The following is a 22,360-nucleotide window of genomic DNA, read 5'->3' on the forward strand; positions in this document are numbered from 1 at the left end:
GTGGCACATTGGTCCCAAACCCTCCTTACCTTTCCTCCTGTCCTCCACATACTGTAAAGAAATAGGAAATGGGACCTTGAAGGAGTTTTCAGGAAAGTGCTGCTGGGTGGGTGGGAAATTAAAGGGCTCTGCGACAGCAGTGGGTGCTTTCAGAGAATATAAGGGAAGTACTGCAGCTCATTGCTGTAGCCTGCCATGACCTTCGATGATAACGCTGCATCAGGGTACCCTGGCACAGATTCCCTCTGGGCCTGTTTATTGTCCAGCTGTCACTAAATAGCGGTGCAGCCGGAGTGCCACCCAGGGACCTCATGGAGGGGCTGCTGTTCTTATTCTCTCTCTCTCCCCCCTCCTCTTCCATCCTCCCTCTCTTCTCTCTGTAAGGGGTTGCTGCTGACTGTAAATCATAATTGAGAGAGATACAGATATTTCATAAGAAATGCCCCAAATCCCACTTCACTGTGAATGTTAAGCTGCTGTTTTCCTTCACACACAGCTTCTAGCCAAGGATTACTGCAACTCTCTCTCACACGTGTCCCCAAGTTCTCAAGTTCATCCTCAAGGACCACCAGGCGCTCAGCATCCTTGCCTACCTCCCTCCTCCCTCCTCCCGCCTCCCGCCCTGCTGAGTCAAAGAGGATCCAGTACTTCTTTTCCTTATATTGGTGATCTGCCGCCCCTTGGAGTCACAGACCACATATACCCCAAGAGTCCCTTTCTTCCTATGATCCCCAGAGCTCTAAATTTGTCCCTGTTAAGTATTTATTGCCTCTTACTAGGTACTATTTCTTCATCTGCCCACATCTTAATTTGCACAAACTGTGAATTCCTGTAGGGAAGGGCCATGTCCAACTGTTTTCTTATGCCTTGTTCTACGTGCGTGTTTGGTGAATAGTCATTGGCGGGACATTCATTATTGATTACAGAGTGCCAGAGGCTTCAGGCAGCTGGAAAGGAGAATCTGCGAAGGGAAGGGACGCTTGGAGTCAGTTTCAACTCCTCGGTTTTTGGCTTCAGGAACCTTGTCTTCTACTCAGAACAGGTCATTTTGGTGACAGTGTTCCTACTACCATGTGTCCTTTAACTTGGGGGGCCCTTCTGGTGTTTATATTCATGACTCATCCCTTGTATTCAAACTGAGTAGAATGAAGGCACTTTCTCTGATGTTCTCCCAGGAAGGTTTGAAATGTGTAAATGGCAGTCTTTGCACACAAGGGGTTTATTATCTAAGGAGGGAAAGAATAGGCACTTGTATGCTGACAGAAGGAAACAGATCTAGAAGTCACCTCTCTCTACAGTCACATGTTTATACCTAGGGACATTAGCAGGGCCAGGAGTGAAGAGCTGAGTAGCCGTCCATTTCCCGGGTCTGTTACACTTGTCCAATAAGTAGAATTACCCCTTCCGGGCAGGGAGAACAGATGAGACCTTGTCTGTTAGTTTCCTGCACAGGCTTTCAATTAAGTCATATGATAAGGATTAATATTGTTTGTTGAGTGTCAGCAGTGTGCCAGACATATGACACCATGCCTTCCTGGGAGCAGTAGACAGATGAACAATTCAAACATAAAATGGGTCATCTGACAAGATGGCTCAATATCAGAGGTGAGCAGTTTCGGAGATTTGCAGGCTGCTTTTAGTGTTTGTTTGTTCTCCAGGCATTTCTCTGCAAAATTTCACCTGGTGTTCAGGAAAGGCAGAAAAGCACCTCCTATATGTTCTGTGCTAGGCATTCCCTCAGCAGTTACACTTCTAGAGCCACTGTCAGCCTCATTAGCCACCTTCCTTAATATGAAAATTGTCTCAAGCAGGCCATGCTCTGCACGCAGGCTCACTGGCGCGTTAACTGGATGAGCAACTGTAAGTGCTGGGTGAGTTCATCCTCTTTGTGACTCCAGTGAAGTCATTAGTTTTCGCCTGAGGCACACCTGAAGCTTCACTTCAAGTGAGCAGGGATACACGTGGTGAACTACAGGCGTGAGCTTGCTCCTTCCTTCTCCTCTGTTATCCAGACTCATGGTTGATGTGCTGTGATGCTGCCCGAGGTACCACGCGTGACCCTCCCCAAAGGTGTTCCCCACTTTGAGATGTGTTCCCAATGGGTTCTGCAAAGTTAGGATGGGGAGTCACTTCCAACTTACTAGTGAGAGAAGATGGTCGAGAAAAGTGGAAAGTTAGTATTATAACGATATTTATTTAAGCATCTAATATTACATATGAAGAGGATGTCTGGGGTTGAAAGATTGAGGGATGGCTGGGATGCACGACAGACATCAAGCATAATATGGGGTTATTATGTAATCCTCTCTGTTTCATGTACCATGTGGATAGAAATAAGGACTGCAGAAAACCTGAGTTGGAATACATGTTAGTGTTTTGTTCCTTCTTCCCTCTGCTCCGTTTTGGTTTGTACATTGGTCATATGCCCCTGTTGTCATATTTTGGGGAGATATTTGCAGTTCTGTGAGCTTCCCAGCTGAAAGGGGGTTCTGGAGCTCTAAGGTTTACTGCTTTAGAATTCATGTAAGTGCCTTAATCTAGTAATTTCTGCTCTTCTCACCAGTAAAAGGCAGCATTCCCAAATATTGCCCATATAAGAGGGGCACTGAAATTTTTAACTGGGTCCAAGAATGAACAAAGTCCTTGGGCCATAAATATGCCCATATGTACATGCAGCATCTGTACTCCTTGCTAACTTGAACAATTGGGTTGGTAGATTCCTGAAAATAGAAGCAAAAACAATTAGTCCTGTTGTTCTGATACACTGGATAAGGCAGCCAGCATGCCTCACGTCCACCCTAGCCCCTGACCTCTTTGGGGACTCCTAGTATTTATTATATAGTTGAGGCCTGGGTGCCCCCCACTCTGACCTGGAGCTGTTCATTGAACACTAGATCAAGGGGAGACTTGAGTGTTTAAAGAGGTGACAGCAGGTGTGGTCAAAAATATAAATTTTCTGTAAGTCAGGAGAACTGAAACTTTGTCACACTGCCGCTTGTCAGTTTTAGACTGGAACCCTAAGGCCTCAGTTTCCATGTCTATAAAATGAGGTGACGAACTGGCATGTTGGTTGAGGTTGGTGTGCTAGTGACTCTACCTTCCAGCTCAGACAAGACACTGTGACCAATCACAGCACCAATTATCCCAGCAGGCATTTGGGCATGGTTGGGCTAGACACAGGAGTGGCTGTGTCAGATGCTTCCCAAAGTGTGACAGGGGCCCACACCCAAATCAGCCCCACCACTGAGCAAGGGAGGCGAATGATGCATCCAGAACCAGGGAGAACCGCAGCTTACAAGACTCCTTTCCTGAGGCAGACCTCTTCAAGCCTGAGTCGACAGCAATCCACTTTTATAAAGAAAAACAAAAACAGGGTCAACATTATACTTGTAAAATATCCAAATATCAGCAGGAAGTATAAAAATCAGAATATACATTCTGACAGCCTGCAGTCAGGCTAAACGGCAGAGAATTTTTAGCATTGTATGTTTTTTTCAAGTCCTATACATGCTGTGAGAAGTGTCATAAACAGAACACAAAAATCAGCAGTCTTTGAATGCTTCAGAGCACAAAGCCACCTGCACCTAACAGGGCTTTAGTCAGTGTCTCTTGATCAGCTTGAAAGTTTCACAAAACAACCCTCCAGTTCACGTTTTTCCTTCCTGAATTGCATGCAGCATCTAGGGCCAGGAAATTGTTTCCACAAAGTACTTTGCAAATTACCCCAGTATGGGAATTGCTGGGGAAGCACACTCTTCATGGGATCCCCAAGTAGTTTTAGAATCATGGTGGGGCCAGCAGGTACCATCAGGACGCACTTTCCAAGTCTTCGAGGCCGGAACGGTGAAGAGGCTCAAAGCCACACAGGTGACATGACCGCATGGAGGGGAACTTTCTAACATGACTTTATACCTGTCATTTCTGGTTAAAAAGCCTTTCGCAGCTCTCCCCTCCCCCTCCCCTCCCCCTCCCTCCCCCTCCCCCTCCCTTCCCCCTTCCCCTTCCCCTCCCTTTCCCCTTCCCCCTCCCCCTCCCTCTCCCATTCTCCTCCATGCACACATTTGGGTTTATTTGGAATAGTGTCCCATTATCATTCACTAGTGTAAGAATTACCAGGAAACAGAAGGGGCTGGTTGTTTCTGTTTGTATTGCTCTATTATTTTTAGATAAGAGTTGAAACTCTGAAACCAAGCTCCACAATTGTGCTGTTTCTCTCCCTGTCTGTCTGTCTCACATTCCTCTATAGGTGAACCCTTTGGTACTGCCACCTTCGTTTCACCTTCCTCTTCATGTGCCAAGCACTTCCTGAGCCTGGCCTTTCCTCTTGGATCCAGGAACTGGTTCTTTACATGCCAGCTGAAGTACCTCAGGCTGCTCTCAGTGGTATCACTGAATACGTAATACAAGAAGACTGTCATTTATGTAACACACACGAGTATTATATGCCTACACCAGACTAAGAATTCTACATACATCGCCATATTTTATCCTCACAAAACCCCAAGAGGTGGGTATCATTCCCATTTTATAGATGAGAAAACTGAGGTTCAGGAGGACAAGGGACTTGCCACACTTATTAGAACTAATATCTGGATCTGGGTGTTGTTGTTTTTTTAATTTTTTATTAAATTAAAGAGTTTTATTAAAAATATAGCTGACACAATATTACATTAGTTTCAGGGCTACACCATAGTTCTTCAACATTTATATACCTAAAGAAGAGATCACCGTGATAGGTCCAGCAATCATCGGCCACCTTACTGTGCTATCAAGACATTATTGACTGTATTCCCCATGCTGTACATTACATCCCCATGACTTATGTGTTTTATACCTGGAAATTTGGACCTTTATTCCCCTTTACCTTCCCCCTCCTTTTTAATTTTTTCAGTTACAGTTGACATTCAATATTATTTTATATTAATTTCAGGTGTACAGCATAGTGGTTAGACATTTATATAATTTAAGAAGTGATCTCCCAACTAGTCTGGTACCCACCTGGCAGTTTGCGTAGTTATTACCATATTATTGACTATATTCCCTATGCGTTAATTTACATCCTCATGACTATTTTGTAACTACCAATGTGTACTTCTTAATCCTTTCACTTTTTTCATCCTGCCCCCCAATCCCCTCCCATCTATTACCCCAACAAATCTAGTACCCATCTGACACCATACATAGTTATTACAATATTATTGACTATATTCTTTATGCTGTACCCTACATCCCCATGACTACTTTGTAACAACCAATTTGTACTTAATCCCTTCCCCTTTTTCACTACCCCAATGCCCCTCCCGTCTGGAAATCATCAATATATTCTCATCTATGAATTTGTTTCTGTTTTGTTTGTTTGTTTTATTCTTTAGATTCCACATATAATCGAAATCACATTGCATCTGTCTTTCTCTGTGTGACATACTCCACTCAGCACAATACCCTCCAGGTCCATCCATGCCACCGCAGATGGCAAGAACCTATTCCCTTCCATGGCTGAGCAATATTCCACTGTATATATGTACCACCTTCTCTTTATCCATTCTTCCATTGATGGACTCCTAGGCTGCCTCCACATCTTGGCCATTGTAAACAATGCTTCCATGAGCATATGGATGCATAGGTCCCCACAAGTAGCGTTTTGGGTTTCTTTGGATAAATACCCAGAAGTGGAATTACTGGGTCCTTTTTTGTCACTTGTTATAGCCTTTATTTTAAAGTCTATTTTTTCTGGTATAAGTATTGCTACCACAACTTTTGTTTGTTTATTTCCATTTTCATGAAATATCTTTTACCATCCTTTTATTTTCAGTCTGTGTGTGCCTTTCAATCTGAAGTGATTCTCTTGTAGGCAGCATATGTAAGGGTATTGTTTTCTGATCTATTCAGCCATTGTCTCTTTTGATTGGAGCATTTAATCCATTTACATTTAAAGTAAATGTTGATATGATAGATGTGTAGATATTGCCATTTTATTATTCATATATATATATATATTTTTTTTTTTTGTCTTAAAGAAATTTCTCTAACATTCCTTGTAATACTAGTTTGGTGGTGATGAACTCTATCAGCTTTTTTTTTGTCTGTCCTTCAATTTTAACTGATAGCCTTGCTGGGTAGAGTAATCTTGGTTGTAGGTCCTTGCTTTTTATCACATTGAGTATTTTGTGCCAATCCCTTCCAACCTGGAAATTTTCTGTTGAGAAATCATCTCACAATCTTATGGGAGCTCCCTTATAAGTTACTAGTTGCCTTTTTCTTGCTGCTTTTAGGATTTTCTATTTGTCTTTAATCTTTGACATTTTAATTACGTGTCTTGGTGTCAGCCAGTTTGGGTTCATCTTGTTTGGGACTCTGTGCTTCCTGGGCTTATGAGTCTTATTTCCTTCACCAGGTTAGGAAAGTTTTCAGTCATTATTTCTTCAGATAGTTTTTCAATCCATTGCTTTCTCTCTTCTCCTTCTGGTACCCCTATGATGTGAATGTTATTACTCTTGATGTTGTCCCAGGGGTTTCTTAAAATTCCTCATTTTTTTAATGTGGTGTTTTTTCCCCCCGCTATATTGATCAGTCTTCCAAATGGCTGATTCAATCCTCTGCTTCATCTAGTCTGTTGGTGATTCATTCCAGTACATTCTTCATTTCATTTATTGTACTCTTCACTTCTGACTGGTTCTTTTTTATAATTTCTATGTCCTTTTTTGTAATTTCTATGTCCTTTTTTATACTTGTCTTTCTGTTTAAGTGTTCAATAAATTCCTTGAGCATCCTTATAACTATTGTTTTGAAGTCTGTCTCTGGTATGTTGCTTGCCTCCATTTTGTTTAGTTCTTTTTCTGGAGTTTTTGCCTGTTTTTTCATTTGGGACCTATTTGTTTGTTTTCTCATTTTGGCTGCCTCTCTGTGTTTGTTTCTATGTATTAGGTAGATCTGCTATGTCTCCCAGTTTGGCCAAGTGGCCTTATGTAGTAGATAACCCTGTGGGGCCCTAGCACAGTCTCCCTGGTCACCTGCTCTGGGTGCTCTAAGAGAGTCTCTTGTGTGGGTTTTGTGTGCCCCCCTGTTATAGTTGAGCCTTGATTGCTATTGGCACATCAATGGGTGGGATTGGTCCTCAGGCTGATCAGCTATGGGGTTTGGCCACGTCCACAGCTTATGGGCTGCTGTGCGGGGGTCTTACCCCACTACATGGGATTTGCCATAGAGAGCTCTGGTGCCTGATGAGACCACCCTCTGTGTTTGCCACTTGTGGAGCTAACTAGGCGGTAATTTGTTGTGGTTTGAAGTCATCCTCCAAGTATTTTGGTTCTGGAGCCTCTTGGGAGGGTCTCCAGTGCAGGCCCATGTCACCCACTACCTGTGACCAGCCAGGGACTACCTGATAGGAGCTACAAAGCGATTTGCAGTTGGTTGCTGCCTGTGTTAAAGTTGGAGGCATGTGGGAGAGGCCACACTGCAAATAGAGGACGGCTGGCCCCAGTACCAGGCCTGGGGTAGCTCTGCAAAAAGCCAGGACACCTGAGGCCTGCTGCCACCTGCTGGTTCTCTTAAGGTTCAGCTGCTGATGCAGCCTCATGCAGTACATGAGTTGGATGAGGCAGGGTCTCAAGGAGTCACTAAAGTAGAAAGAGTTGTGTTCACAGGTTAATGTAGACTCTGGTTTGGTGCCAGTGCTGATCCTGGAGCAACTCAGCGAAAGTCTCAGAGCACACTGAGGCCAGTCACCACCTCTGCGAGGCCCTGCAGACTCCAATAATTTTCCAAGAAAGAGTGCAATGTAGGCATGGCTGGCTGCTCAGAAGAAAGTTGCTCCAGTGTTGGGGGAGTGGGTGGGGTGGGGTATCAGTGAGCCAGCAGGATGTAGCAGTGAAGCTCTACAGTCAGTCAGATTCAGATTTGGCCACGTGGGGGCGGGCTCAACACAGGAAAGATGGCGCCCAGCTGCCAGTAGCATGGGAGAAGGACCCCACTCAGGGAAAATGGCTACTGTCCTCCAGCTCTTACCTCAAGTCTGCCCCTCTGTATACCTCCAATGACCCCGAGTCACTGTTCCTCTGCTGGAGCCCAGGGTGAGTGCCTGCCAGTGAAAAATTCTATGCACGGGTTGTTTAAGAGGATGTATGGGATTCCTGCAGCGTTCTGTCCCACCTGGATGGTTGGAATCCACACTGTTTTTCACAGCCAGATGTTCTGGGGGCTCCTCTTCATGACACCAGTACACTGGGCTGGAGAGGCCGGTGCGGGGCTGGGGTTCGTTGCCGCTGGGGGAGAACCTCCGCTGCTGAGATGTTTCTCCTGATTCTCAACCACCACACGGAGGTTTGCATCCAGCCTGTTTCATGTTTCCACCCCTCCTACCAGTCTCCACCTGGCTTCTCCTTTATTTCCTTAGTTATAAAACTTCTGTTCAGCCAGACTTCAGATGGTTTTCCAGGTTTATTATTCTATAATTTAATTGTGATTTTAATGTGTTCACAGAAGGAAGCAGGCACAGTGTTTATCTACTCCGCCATCTTGGATTTTACTGATCTGGTTTTCAACTCTGATCATTTGAACTCTCTTGACCATCACTGGGTATAGGTTTCCTGCACAGAGCTTCCTTGCACTTCAGTTTAGTTTTAGAATATATATATTTGACCTTTGAAATACACAGGACCATTTACATGCAGATTTTTTTCAGTAAATACTAAAGACGTGTTTTCTCTTCTTTATGATTTTCTTACTAATAGTCTCTTTTCTCGCTTACTGTTTTTTCTTTATTGTAAAAATATAGTATATAATACATATAACATACAAAATAGGTGTTAATTGACTATTCATGTTATTGATAAGGCTTCCAGTCAAAGGTAGGCTATTGGTAGTTAAGTTTTGGGGGAGTAAAAAGTTATACATTGATTTTTTATTGTGTGGGGGGGCCACACCCCTAATCTCCATGTTGTTCAAGGGTCAATGGTGCATATATATATATATATATATGTATATGTATATATATGTGTGTGTATATATATATGTGTGTGTGTGTGTGTGTGTGTGTGTCACATATGTATATGTTCAATGTCCCTAGTTAAATTTAAACTTAATGGCATGATAGGTATATTATGTCTTTGTTATCTGACATCTGAATAGCAAAATGCCCAAAAGGTAGTTGTTCATGGTTCAATCATTTGACAACTATATTTGAATGCCACCTATGTACAAAGCATGCCTCATGTGCTAGCTAAATGGCATTAATAAGACAGACACAATTTCTGCAATTCAGGTTCTATAGACTTAAGAGGAGATGAGTATCACAAAGAAGGTAAACATGTTTCTATGGTGAGGTCCACAGTCTTTTTCTGTCAGGACCAGTGTGTAAATCTGTTTGGATTGCCTTCACATGGTCTTGGTTGCAACTACTCAACTCTGTTGTAGTGTGAAAACAACCATAGACTGAACATAAACTATTGGTTCTTGCTGTGTTCCAGTCAACTATAGACACTGAAAATTGGATTCCATAAACTTCCCATACATCAAAAAGTGTTTGATTTTATTCTGAACCACTTAAAAATGTAAACATTATTTGCTCACAGGCCTTACAAAACCAGGTGTCTTGACAGATTTGGTCCACAGTCAGCCCCTGATCTATGGGATAATATAACAATCAGGACCTAACTGAACTGTGTTTTTATTTGCAATAATGACATAAGAGGCTATATCTTAAGACAGAGTTGTATAGCCATTTTCGTTTTAAGTTCATTCTGTGTCAGAGTGTTGGCCTTCTTTTCTTGGTGTTTGATGTAGCATGTTGGGGGAAATGAGCAGCAATTGGTCAAAGTTAACTGAAAGTTTACATTTTTCTATGTAATGTTTCTTATGCTATCTCCTGTTGTTTCTTCCAAGACAATATCAAATGAATTAAAAGACAGAAACTTGCTCCCTCCATCCCCAAATCAGAGCACTTATTGCCAGCCCAGCGTCCTCCCCAACCTCTCCCCCAAGAAGTAGTTTTATACAGTGTTGTAGGAGAAGTTCGTAGGCTCCCCAATACGTGACCACAGCTTAATCCCTAAATTGTAGGGGTGGGAGCATCAAAAACCCGATTTCGATACCTTTTTCCCAGTAACATGCTGAGTAATTCCATTTTTGTTTATTATTCAGAACTGAAGAGTGGCAAAACGAGAACAGGTTCAGTATCAGCCCTCCTTAGATGTTAGTAGCATTAGCCCATGAGATAGGAGTCATTTGACTAACCAGCTTGATTTTAAAGGACCTACTTGCAGAACTGAACTATTAGTTATACACAGAGATAAGCAGCAGCACATTCCTGACAGTGATCTAATCTCTAAATGTTAAAATATTGGTGTGCCCTTATTGTTGATACAATACTCCTCATCACTCCTGTGGTTATCAGCTTCAGAAAGCAGCTGGAGGTAGTGAAAACAAAAAGGAAAATTGATGGTATGATGGTGAGGTGTCACAGGAAACCTGAGGCCAGAAAAGGACCAGGCTTATGTGGGGCCTTTGCTGGGACTGGGAAAACCATTAAACCCTGAGCAGGACAGTGTATTCAGCTGTGCCCCACTATCCTCTGCAGCCCAACTCTCTCTATGCCTCCATATAAATGGTGAGCAGAAAGCGACATCCATAGCCTGAGCGTACATCTCTACTATGCATGAGACTAGCCTCCACAGACCCACTAACTCTCCCAAATATACATTCCTGCGACAGAGAGTGCCATGGTGCCATGGCCTTGCTCTGGTCAGTTCACCCTGCCAATCATACGTGCCAGCATGATGGGGTTAAACAGCAAACTCTAGGAAGCCAGAGGGATTGTTACTGAAGTTACTCTACATTTGGGGCAGGCTGTGTAAATTTTTTTAAATGTTGGTTATACCCACAACCAATTCCCTGGAGTGTTTATTCAGCACACACTTCGTGACCTTGACTTTCTTAGTTTGCAGAGTCACCAAAGGGTTTCACAAACCAAGCACCTTTACAAGAAGTCATCTGATTATTAACAACTCGGAGGAAGAGACAGAAATGTAATTTTTCTTTTCACCTTCCACAAGTCACAGTTGATAACTTCAACAAAAGTGGCTTATGGAAAATGAAGCAAATTTATGTTAGAACCGCCTCCCTCTTTCCCTTTCTCTCTTCTGGAAACACAGACGTACGTACACACTGTGATCATGTTTGCTTGTAGTTTTACTCTATGAAAGGCGCTCACAGGTAATTGAGAATCCAGTTCCAGGTTCTATCATAAGCATTCTTTCAGAGAGAATTCAAAACCCAAGGGTCAAATGCCTGCTCCGTGCTTCTTTCCATTAGGGGGAAATAGCCAAACTTTTTTTTAACAGAAAATTTTATGTGATGACTTACCTCTCAGTATTTTTAAGTTGATAGATTTTAAAGTAAAATCTGTCTTCTTTCTTCCCACCCCCACGTACATCCATCCGCTGCCTCTGCCAGGCAGCTTCTCAGACATGAGCCAAAGGGGGATGATTAAGATCAGACTTGTGCCCTGTGATGACCTCAGGTGCCGAGGGAGGTGAGAGGTCAGACAGACGGTTAGCATGCAGTTGGTTTCATCATTGCCCTGTGGGAACATGTTCTGGGTGCTCTGTGACTGCCCAACAAGGCCAGCTAATCCAGCCTGAAGAGAACGGGGCTTCAGCAGCATCTTCCTGGGCTGAACTAGGTGACCGTGAATGGTGGGGCAGGACTTCCTGGGCCGAAAGAGTGGCAAGTACAGAGATACAGCAGAGAGAATGAATCCAGACTCTTTGAAAGCAGGAGTCCTCAAACTTGAGTGTGCCTCAGAATGCATACATGGCTGGGTAAACATTGCTGGGTGTCCCCCGAAAGTTTGAGTCAGCAGGTCTAGAGTGAGCCCCGAGAAATTGCATTTTTAACCAACGCCCCGGTGATGCTGGCGCTCGTGGACCACCCTGGAGAAGCACTGCTTTAAAAATCACAACCAGGCAGCCTCTTTCGCTCGTTCCAACTGGGCTGTGCTTTCCAGGTTTTATCAGTTTGGTGTTTATATCCACATGTTCCCACAGAAACCAACTTTGAGTTGCTTATGTTTAGTAAGACATCCACAAATGTGCCATGTGTTCTTTTTTCAATCTGTAGATTCCACTGGCAAGGAAGATAGGACTCACTGAATTGAAAACCAGTCTCCTGGATAAACTGTCTGGTCAGGTGCAGGGCCACAGGCTGGCAGTGCCCCGAGTGCAGAGCCAGAAGCCATGAAAGCAGGAGAGGAGAGAGGACTGGCCTCTTCCTCTCGGCCCTCCAGCCCCCTCAAAAAAGTACTTGCTGGTCCAAAACAAAACCAGTCGCGCACCCAGGCCTCCAGGCTCCCACGCAGCTTCCTATCTGGTCATTCTGCTTTAAGAAAATTCTCTCCCTCCCCATTCCCAAGAGCAGCAGCACTAGTCATACTGGAAGTTATATCTGTTTCTGAGAGCCATGAAAATACAATGGATACTTTCAAACATCTGCTTGTTGATGTTAATTTGTATGGTATTCCTGTGAGTTCAGAAGAGGAAACAGACTAGTTTTCAGCTGAGGAAGCAGAGGGTAAGGTGTTTAGTGGTGAAGGCAGAAGAAGTCAAGTGATAAAGAAAGAACCCTAAAGCAGAAAGGATTTAGTGCGTTACGAAAGTGGCCTACAAATGGCCAAATAAAGTGGGAGAGAGGAAAAGATAAATTTAGGGGGAAAAGGGGGAAGAGGTGGAGGAAGGAAAGAATAAGTAGGAAAATAAAACAAAAGTGCAAATCGATTGGGGCTCTGTCCAAAAATAAACCTGGGTCACCGTTCGGGTAGTCATCAATTGCCTCACCCTGTCTTCAATCGCATTTCCCCAAGCTTCCTACATCCTAAATCAAACAGAAAAATCCATATCTGCAGACTGTACCATAATTTTCCCAGAGTTCTTACCCAAACCGCTGACTTGAAACTCACACTCAACCATCTGCTTTCTATGCCCTTTGAATAACTATTTAAAGTAAGTTGTGTGAGCTCCAGTTTCACCAATGGAAGAAAACCTTTTTCGTGGTTTTGTCTCTGCAAGGCAGAAGAAGAGCCAGACCATTTGTGAGGTACTAGAGCAAAAGAAGCACTGGGCAATGTAGAAACAAGAGTTCTACAGAATTATAGCTGAGAAAGCACATTTTACCCGTGAGAAAACTGAACTCTACAGGGAAAAACTACTTGCCCCAAATCATCTGCTAATTAGGGCAGAACTGCTCCAGCTGCTGTGGTGGTGGTTTATTTTGTTTGCTTTTACTTTGTTTTGAATTCAGAGGTTTCCTGGAGATGCAAGTCATAATAACTATAATTGTTTAACACTTTTTGGGTTCGTGCTATGTGCCAGACACTGTTCAAATATTAGTTCACTGAATTCCCGCACAGTCCTACTAGGGAGGTGTCAGTATCATCTCCTTTACCACCTAGCAAATTGAGATACGGAGAGATATAGTAACTTGCCTAAGCTCTTTCACATCACTATTCATGCATATTTAGGAAAAAATGAGAGTGGCTCAATTGCCAACGGGCACGGGAACAATAAGAAGGCAAAATTGAAGGAGAATCTCATCTGTGCTAAATGATAACCTGAAATGCACATGTCTTTATAATATCATATAGGTCCGCTACTACGTGGTCATGTGTCCTAGTGTTTTGTCACAGGCCATGAGCTGCTAGAAAGCAAGGCCCCTGCAGACCCCCGTGCCATGCTATGTGCATGTGCCAAGTGTCGGTAAACCTATGGTGAATGAGATGGTGTGATTTCTCTTCCCGGAGACGCCACAGCTCTGAGGCTACTTGTTGCATAGAAAGAAATCCCTTCAAGATTATTTCAGGATGATCTTGTTTTAGTAGCTCCGGAAATACATACCCAAGTATTTCCCTCATCATGGGATGTTGTCTTTGTGGCTCAGGAGAATTGCCTGCTTATTTCCACCCCTGCAGTCTAGATGCAAAGCACATTTAACCAGTTACTCCATAGAATAAGTGACATTCTCCCTCCCACCCACCTTTTGACTCATTAATGTAAAGTATAACACAATCTGTTTTCTCAATAGGCAACATCTTAAAGCTCATAATGCTCCTCCAGCCAGTTTTTTCATGGCTTCACTTTTCAGTCTTCGTCTTCCAGTTAAAAGCCGCCTCACTGGAGAGTGGACCCTGCCCCACACCATCTAAAATAGGGCCCCCCCCAATTTACACCCCTTTTAACTCCAACGCAGAGCCTTGTTCATTTCCTTTGTGGCACCACAGTTGTATCCATTTGTTTTTTGAAAGATTCTCTTTTCTACGACAAGGTAACCTTTCCTTTGTGTTGTTCTCCCCAAAGCTAGCCCAGAACCTGGCACCTTTATTTTATTTATTTAGCAAACACATCCTATTCCCTTGGTGCCCAGCATTCTAAGTGCTTTATTAATTAATTTAATCTTCTTTACAATCACACGTCCAGGTATTCATTACTCCATGTTTTACAAAGGAGGAAACTGAGGCATAGAGAGGTTAAGTAATTTGCCCAAAGGCACAAAACTAGTACTCGTATGTGGGTTTGAACTCATACAGTCTCTCTCTCTGGGTCTGCCTTCACCCATCAGTTTAACAAATTCGTACACATTCAATTCTTTTTTGTTAAACATATTAATAAGTTAAAGAAATTGAAATGTAAGAAAAAGAGCTGAGAGTAAAATGTCTCCCACCTACTACATCTGCTTTTCTGGCACTCCACTTCCACATCTATATTCATATTTATCCCCACCTCTAACCTTTTGGTCTTTTTTTTTTTTGAGGTATTATTGGAAATACTTTTCCCCTCTTTATTTTTTTTCTAATGCAAATACAAAACACACTGAGAAAGCTAGAGCTCCAAAAGAAATGTATTCATCATATGAAAAGAGAAGTCCGTCAACAAACACACACATCAACCTAGTTTGAGAAAAAGTTTTGTCTTCCAGAGGAGAGATAAACTTGCCTGTTTTAGGTTAAGGTAACTATAGCCCTCAAAATATATGCCCACATTTTAAGCCCCCAACCTGTGAATGTTACCTTATTTGGGAAAAGGGTCTTTGTTGATGCGATGAAGTTAAGGGCGTGAGATGAGGTTATCATCCAGGATTATCGATGTGGGCCCTTAATCCAGTGACAAGGGTCATGATAAGAGACACCCAGAGCACAGATAGAAGAGAAGGAGACCACGTGGCTGGGAGGCAGAGATTAGGGTGATGTGGCCACAAACCAAGGAATGCCTGGGCCACTAGAAGCTGGAAGGAGCAAGGAAAGACTCCTCTCCTAGAGTCCCTGGAGGAAGCACCTTGACTCTGAGTATCTAACCACTAGCACTGAAAGAATACATTTCTCATGGTTCAAGCCACCCAAATTGTGGTAATTTGTTATGGCCGCCACAGGAAACCAATACACTGACACGTGAAGACTGCAGTAAGTGGTCTCAGTTTCATTAATGAAGCTTTTTGAGACTGATTTGGTTCATCTCTCTTATGTAAATGGATGGTAAAGGGTAAGAAAAACAGCTTACCACGGGCGTCTGAAACTTTCTTTTTCATTTTAGTTATTCTACCTTTACCTGTGAGTGTAAATTCAATCCAGCAGTTGTATAGGGCTTACTGGTAAATTTTAAATGCTCTTTTTGCTGGGTAGTCATTCAGTAGGTCTTCAGTGCATGTCTATTCTGGCCCTTCGCGTTCTCTGGCATTATGGAGAGAAAACAAAATGGAAGCCTGTTTATCATTTCAATGCTCCCTATTGTTTCATTCTCTTCAGCTAGACTGTAATTCCTTGAGTTGAAGGAAAACATGCCTTGAAGTTTGTTAAATGTTCCTCAAAGCCTTACGATGCCGAATTTGTACTGGTGACCTAAAATAAAACAATAAGTTGTTATTGGTGTAGAAATTTACTAGGGAGTAGCAGAGAATTGCAAGTCCGGACAAAGAAGCTACAGCAAAAGCCATCGGCAAGTCCCACACACAAAGGAGAGGACTGTTATTTTATGGGGCGAAAGGAGGAAGTTGGAATGTTTGTTTTGAACAAAAGTCCATTGGAGAAAAAGGAGAGTTCGGGGAGGTGACAGTTTCTTGCTGGCTGAGTGGCTGGGCAGTAGGTCACTTGTAGGAAACGCAGTGTACTTCTTTCCTACTGGGGCCTGTAATTGATGATTTTTTTCCTGTGGAAGCTTCTTCAGTTGGGGTCTCAAGTGGTACTGTGTGAGCACCCCCTTCTGGCCTCCCAGCTCCCTTTTAGTGAGGTTTGCCCTTATTAATTTTCCTAGTAGGAGACATGCACAGTGAATGCTTGTTGAGCGGCTGGTAGAAAACAAGTGGACTATGCTTAGCCCCCACCAACACATGTCTTAATAAGACATGAATCATGCCAGTGGTCTCCATTCATTCTTACTGTCAAACAGCTAACAATCCAACTGCCTGTTTAGAATCTGATTGATTAAAATGGGGGATGGGGAGGTGACCAGGTGGAATGCCTGAACATAATTTTTAGAGCTCTTTGGAGAAATGGTAACAGGTGGGTGCCTTAGAAGAAATGGACAATAATTGATATTCCTGAACTACCCCCATGCTACCCCGTATTTGTGGGTATCTTGTTTCGGCAAATGTCTGAGATAAAAGACATATGCCAATCTTCTAGGACCGTAGTTCTCAAACTTTAATATGTGTTAGACATACCTGGAAGGCTTGTGAAAACACAGATTGCTGAGCCACACCTCCAGAATTTCTTATACAACAGATCAGCAGTAGGGTCCAAAATTTTGCAGGTCTAACAAGTAACCAGGTGGTTCCGATACTGCTGGTGCAGGGGCCATGCTTTGAGAAACACTGGTCTAGCAAAGTCCTGTGAGTGAAGTATATAATCACCTACAATCAAATTGGTTGGCTTGTTGACTGTTATTTGGGATCATATCTTGTACCCTGAGAGAAATATCACTACATGTTTTAGTGCTAAAGCCCTCGGTATATTTTTAGCAGCAGATAAGTTTATTCAGTGACAACTTTGGTACCAAACGGTAACTTTCTACAATGTCACATTGTGCTTTAATCAAGTAGAGGGTATACCTGCTTAGTGCTTCCCATGAACATACAGGTGACTAAGCCATTAACCCTCTGTCAACACAACAGCTGCTGGATTTTTCCCTTAATGGCCACAGAGGAAATCTTTAGCTTCCATTCTGATAGAGTGTAAAGCAACTCTAAGCCAAATAGCTAACTGATCCAAGTACCCTGGGCTGAAATTCTTCTAGGTCTCGCTCCTTCTCTGGTCTGTCAAATGGAAACACTTCTCTGGTTCCTCACTTGCTTGTTGAGGGGAGTGTGATTAAAATGCTCTCAAACTATTGCTAAGTGATCAACAAAGTCCTGTTAGGATATTTAGTCCCACGTAAGCTGCTCCTGTTAAGTATACTTTGTTATTTCAAGTCAGAATAAGTCACATGATGGTGATAGTTTTGAGAAAGCAAGGAAGACAAATAAGGTTCCTGAAGTTTGTTGCAGCAATCTAAGCCTTGAAGATCATCTCTATGCCCCAATCTTGGTGACAAGAGAAAGGAAGGTCTTGGGTTGCAGTCGTAGGCAGCACGAAATGTGTTGAGCTGTGGATGGCGGGAGAAGAGCAGTACCCCGTGGGCGGGAGATGGTTGAAAGACCAGTGATTTTCCAGGTATGTGCATTGAAGGTTCCCGACCCTGATGGATATGTAGTATTCTAATTTATAATATCCCAAAAAAGAAAAAAAAATAGACGTTCCCATGGAAACATTTGATCAGGGCCAGCTCTTCTGTCTCATTATCATATCTTATTTAAATATTTCCTGTAATCCCGTTAAACTTAATCCTCTGTGTGTCTTCTGTCTTCAGAGCCATGGATAGCATAACATCTGGTCAGAGGTTTTCTTTAAATAAATTGTAGAATTGTTGGCAGTTCCATCAAATTCCATATATCTGCTTCTGCTTACAATAATTCCAAATCTAACATCATGTGAAAATTTCATTAGCGTTCATTTCCAGATCTCTCATTAAGAATTTTAATTCGGCTTCACCTAACATTCGTTCAAGAACCACAGTGAACACCTGCCTGCAGCTGGATATTGGTCACATCTGCTAATTGTATTCCAGCCGGGTCCCAAGCACCACTGGGCTTCTGTGTGCCTGCCATAGTGTCACCATTGTGCCAAATTCATGGAGAAAAGTTCCCCATAAACATTCCTTTGACATATGAATTTATCAAAGTGACCTCCTCTTTGTTATTTATCATTCTCAGAAAAACTGAATCCTCTAAATGTGATGCTTGCATGTCCTAATTTGTCCCTTTGTCCTCATGAAGGGACTGCTTCTGTGACTTAGTTTCTTGATGTTCCCTGTGTTGGGTCCCTTGACTTCTGGCTCTGCATCTCTTTAAATTATTCCCCCCTTTTTAAAATGTGATCATTTGATGGCATACAGTGGGAACTCATGGGTTCTCAAACAATTTCCAAAGCTGATTGAACCTTCAGAAACCTATTCCATTGGAATGCATTATACCTGGGTGAATTGCATTTCCTTCCTCACAGCATCAGAATTTCAAGCCATTCTGTTTGCATATGTTTGTTGAGATGAGTTTGAAGAGAATTTCATTACCTCCATGTATATAAATGCACATCTTGAGTTCCTTAGATATATATAGAGTTTTGAAAACTTTCAGTATTGCAAGCCTAACTAAATCATCTCAATCTTTATTGGAATCAGAGGCAGATTTACTATGAAACTACTAAAGCTAAAAATTCAAGTTCTCTCGCTTAAATGGGCCTGCCTGCATGTTTTAAATTCCTAATTTTGTATTCATGTTGTTAAAAGGGGACAATAAAGTTATAGATGCTTCAGTCTCCACAAAGTCTGCCCCTGATTGGAATATACTGAAATACAAATTTTATAAAATGCCTTTTCTTTTACTAGTCTGTTTTTATAGTTGAAAAGTTTTGTTGTTGTTGAGGTAGTGGTGCAGACGGTCATTTTGGTGTTTTTCTCTGGAGACAAATGCATTCGGACACCAACCGTTTCAATTAGAACAGCAATGAAGAATACACTGGGTAATGCTACCTGTTCTGGTGCAAGATCCTATGCCTTCACGGGGAAGCCACGTAGTGATTTAATCAGCTGGCCTGAGCAATTAATTTTCATCAGTAGTTGCCCACAGCCAGGTTTCCTGCTTTGCTGGGGTCAGAGAAGGAACATGGAGATTTCAGTGTTACTTCCTCTAACGTGTAACGCCTGCCCAGAGGACACAGCCCACCTCAGTGTACAGATATCCCAATTTTGGCTTGTGCAGAATGGATGAACCAGGCTACACCAGTGATGGAGAACAATGGAGTACTGCGTCATCTCCATGGCAGCTGGCAACCATGACCCATTCTGTTCACTTTAGAAGTGGCCATCAGTCCTGGGCTGGGATATGCTGAGCCTGTGTCCAAAATTAACCAATTCTAAATGACTCCCGCCAGAGGACATCAAGCATAATGAGGGAGATAAGAATGGAAAAGATGATGCTTGCATCAAGGTGTAGAAATTTAAATTCAGGAAGGGCATAACCCTCTTTCGTCTTGAATTCTCTTATAACCTGTTTCCTGATTCATATATTGACGAGTAAAGAGGAATCAAATATGTTGATTCTAGAGCTAGCACTGCATTAACACAAAAATAATCGCATGGTTCATACCAACTACAGGAGGACCCCACTACACTATAGTACAGGTTAAACAAATGGGAGTATGTTTTGGGGTCAGACACAGTCCATATTCCCAGTACTGCTACTTAACTAGTCCAGTGTCCCTTGGGCAAGTTCTTAACCCCTCTGTGCCTTAGTTTCCTCAAACATAAAATACTAAGAATATCTACTTTACCGAGGTACTATAAGGATTTACTCTAATGAATACATATAATATATATAGTGACCATAACACTTATTATGTTCTAGTATATGTATTCCATATCTAGTATATAATATTGATTATATTTTTGCCATATACAGAGGACATTACCGGTTATTATACAGTTGGTCATAACATAGATTATGTCGTACACGCTGAAATATGTCATCAGTTCAGTGATATCAGCAGCATTGTGCAACATGCAGTGTCATCTCCAGTGTTAACGTGATGTGCCATGTTGAGTCACTGATATCATAAAGACTTCAAAATTGTTAGACTCTGGGAGTTGGTAATTGCTAAAAGAATTCCTTTGGAGAAGCGTGTCCACTCCATCATGGTATGTTAATTCTATAAGGCCTTTGATGCATGGTATCGACAGTAAGATACAGTTTGCAATATTTATCATAGAGACTTCCCATCTTGGCCACTGAATTCTTTGCTTTACAAGTAATTAACCCAGGAATACAAGCTTCAGAGGGTGAAGTCATCTGCCCAGTTAGCTTAGGTTCACACAGACAGTTTGCCATCAGGTCTGTCTGGATTCAACTCACAGACTTGATGGGTTATATATGCATATGACCCCCATACCTTGCCCTTGGGGGGATATGATGCTTCAGAGCTCATCGGACAAGGTACCTCCATGCCACAATCCCCAGCCCAGACTCAGGCAGCCAGTGCTGTATCGCTCAGAGGAAATGCAATTTGATGGGCACTTCTAAAAATAATTCCAGGCGCCAAACCCCAACATTTGACCTGCAATTATTTTTCGTTTGTTTTTATTCACAAGCCTCAGTATAATTTATTCTTTTCTGCCTGAATTAATTTTTTCTTTGTATTGATTTCACACTTTCGCTGTTTAATTTTTTTTTCCATTCATATTCCTGTCACATTTTAGGATAAGGATTCTCACTGTTGTGTTGGACTTTTTCAACTTTGTTCCGTTGCCTCTTTGTTTTTAATCCCTTAGAGCCAGAATTAATAGTGATATGAGCTTTAGCTTCCAATTAGCTTCAGGAAATTCAAAATAAGACATCCTTGTTTTCCAACATTTAATTATACAGATTGTGCCAAAATATACATTTAATTATTCTATTTTGATTCTCACAGTTTCTAGCCTCATTGTTTCATTTTAACAGATAGGTAGTACTTTTGTATCAAATTGAAAGAATTTAATTTCTATTTTATTTTTTAATCAAAATCTGTAAATACCCTTGGAGTTTAGTACCTTAAGAAAAGAGTTGTTTAAGCTCCTTATCTATCATATACTTCATCAAAATCCTTTCATATCTATTCATTTATTTGATTTTCTACACAGTTTCGTGATGCGGGCCATAGCCAATGACTCGCTCCTTTAAACATGAGGCGTGGGCCTTTAACTGCTTATTAAAATTACAGCAGAGCTATTGGGGAAAAGGAGTCTGGAAACCGGCCGTTTTATTTTCAGCATCTCTTAAAGATTTATATTGGCCACACTGATGCTGAGCTCTGCAACATTTCACTTAAAAGAAAGACTCTTCAGCAATCACGGTGTCTCATGCACTTTCCTTCCCTGAAAATTCTATTTGAGCCAAGGACATAACGTGCCAATGAATGAATCCTGGACAGTCCCTCTTTGTTTTTGTGTTCTATTATAACTTGTGTGACATAGATTTATTTGCACTGAATAGGAAAGATGTCTGTGGTATATTGTTATATGCAAAAAAAAAAAAAAAAAAAAAAGGCAAGCTAGAGAACGTAATATATTTGGGTGGTTGGGAGCAAAATCTTGGGTCAGACTGCCTTGGCTCAGATCTTAACTGCACCCTAGGAGCTGTGTGACCCTGGCCTAGTCACTTAACCTCTCTGTACCTTTGTTTTCTTATCTGGCCATTAAATAAAAGACTCTTAACTCACAGGCTTATTGTGAGGATTAAATGACTTAACATGTGTAAACACGAAGAACAGTGCCTGGCATACAGTGAATGCTTAAAAACACCCCCATATAATTCTTTTTGCAAAAGGACAAATTTTGGAAGAGCATATCCATTCATCTAACAAGTATTTACTTACTAAGTAAACTGTTACCTCTGGTTACCTCTAGGGCATGGGAATAAGAGAAGCAAGGGCAAGAGGACTGAATTTCTGCTTTATACAATTAGATATTGTTTGAAATTTTTGCTTGTTTGTGACAGGTCTGCTCCCAGGGTAGAGGTTGAGAATAGACTCAGGAGCCAGCCGCATCTGCATCTTACAATTAGCTGTGTGACTTGGAGCATCTTTTAACCACTTACTGTACCAGTTTCTTCCTGCTTACTGTGGAAAGCCCAGTAGTCCCCACCTCACATGGTGATTGTGAGGCTAGAGGAGTCAGCACGTGCATATCACTTAGAAAGGCACCTGGTCCTGAAGGACAGATATTATCAGTAACAGCAGGAGGAAGGAAACACATCAGAA

The 22,360-nt window shown here is 42.1% G+C and overlaps 1 protein-coding gene across 6 annotated transcripts in view; it reads left to right on the forward strand.

Moving 5' to 3' along the window:
* Window positions 1–22,360, forward strand: part of CHRM3 (cholinergic receptor muscarinic 3) — a 446,537-nt gene that overhangs the window by 412,841 nt on the left and 11,336 nt on the right. Inside the window, exon 1 of one of the 6 annotated variants that reach the window (XM_074316780.1) lies at window positions 4,274–4,507. The exons of the other annotated variants lie outside the window; for them this stretch is intronic. The gene's annotated coding sequence lies outside the window, so the exon portion shown is untranslated. Of the gene's footprint in view, window positions 1–4,273; window positions 4,508–22,360 lie in introns of those variants that run through there. 6 annotated transcript variants of the gene reach the window in all.

The sequence above is a fragment of the Rhinolophus sinicus genome, linkage group LG12 (assembly GCF_036562045.2).
Source record: "Rhinolophus sinicus isolate RSC01 linkage group LG12, ASM3656204v1, whole genome shotgun sequence".
NCBI classification, from domain to species: domain Eukaryota; kingdom Metazoa; phylum Chordata; class Mammalia; order Chiroptera; family Rhinolophidae; genus Rhinolophus; species Rhinolophus sinicus.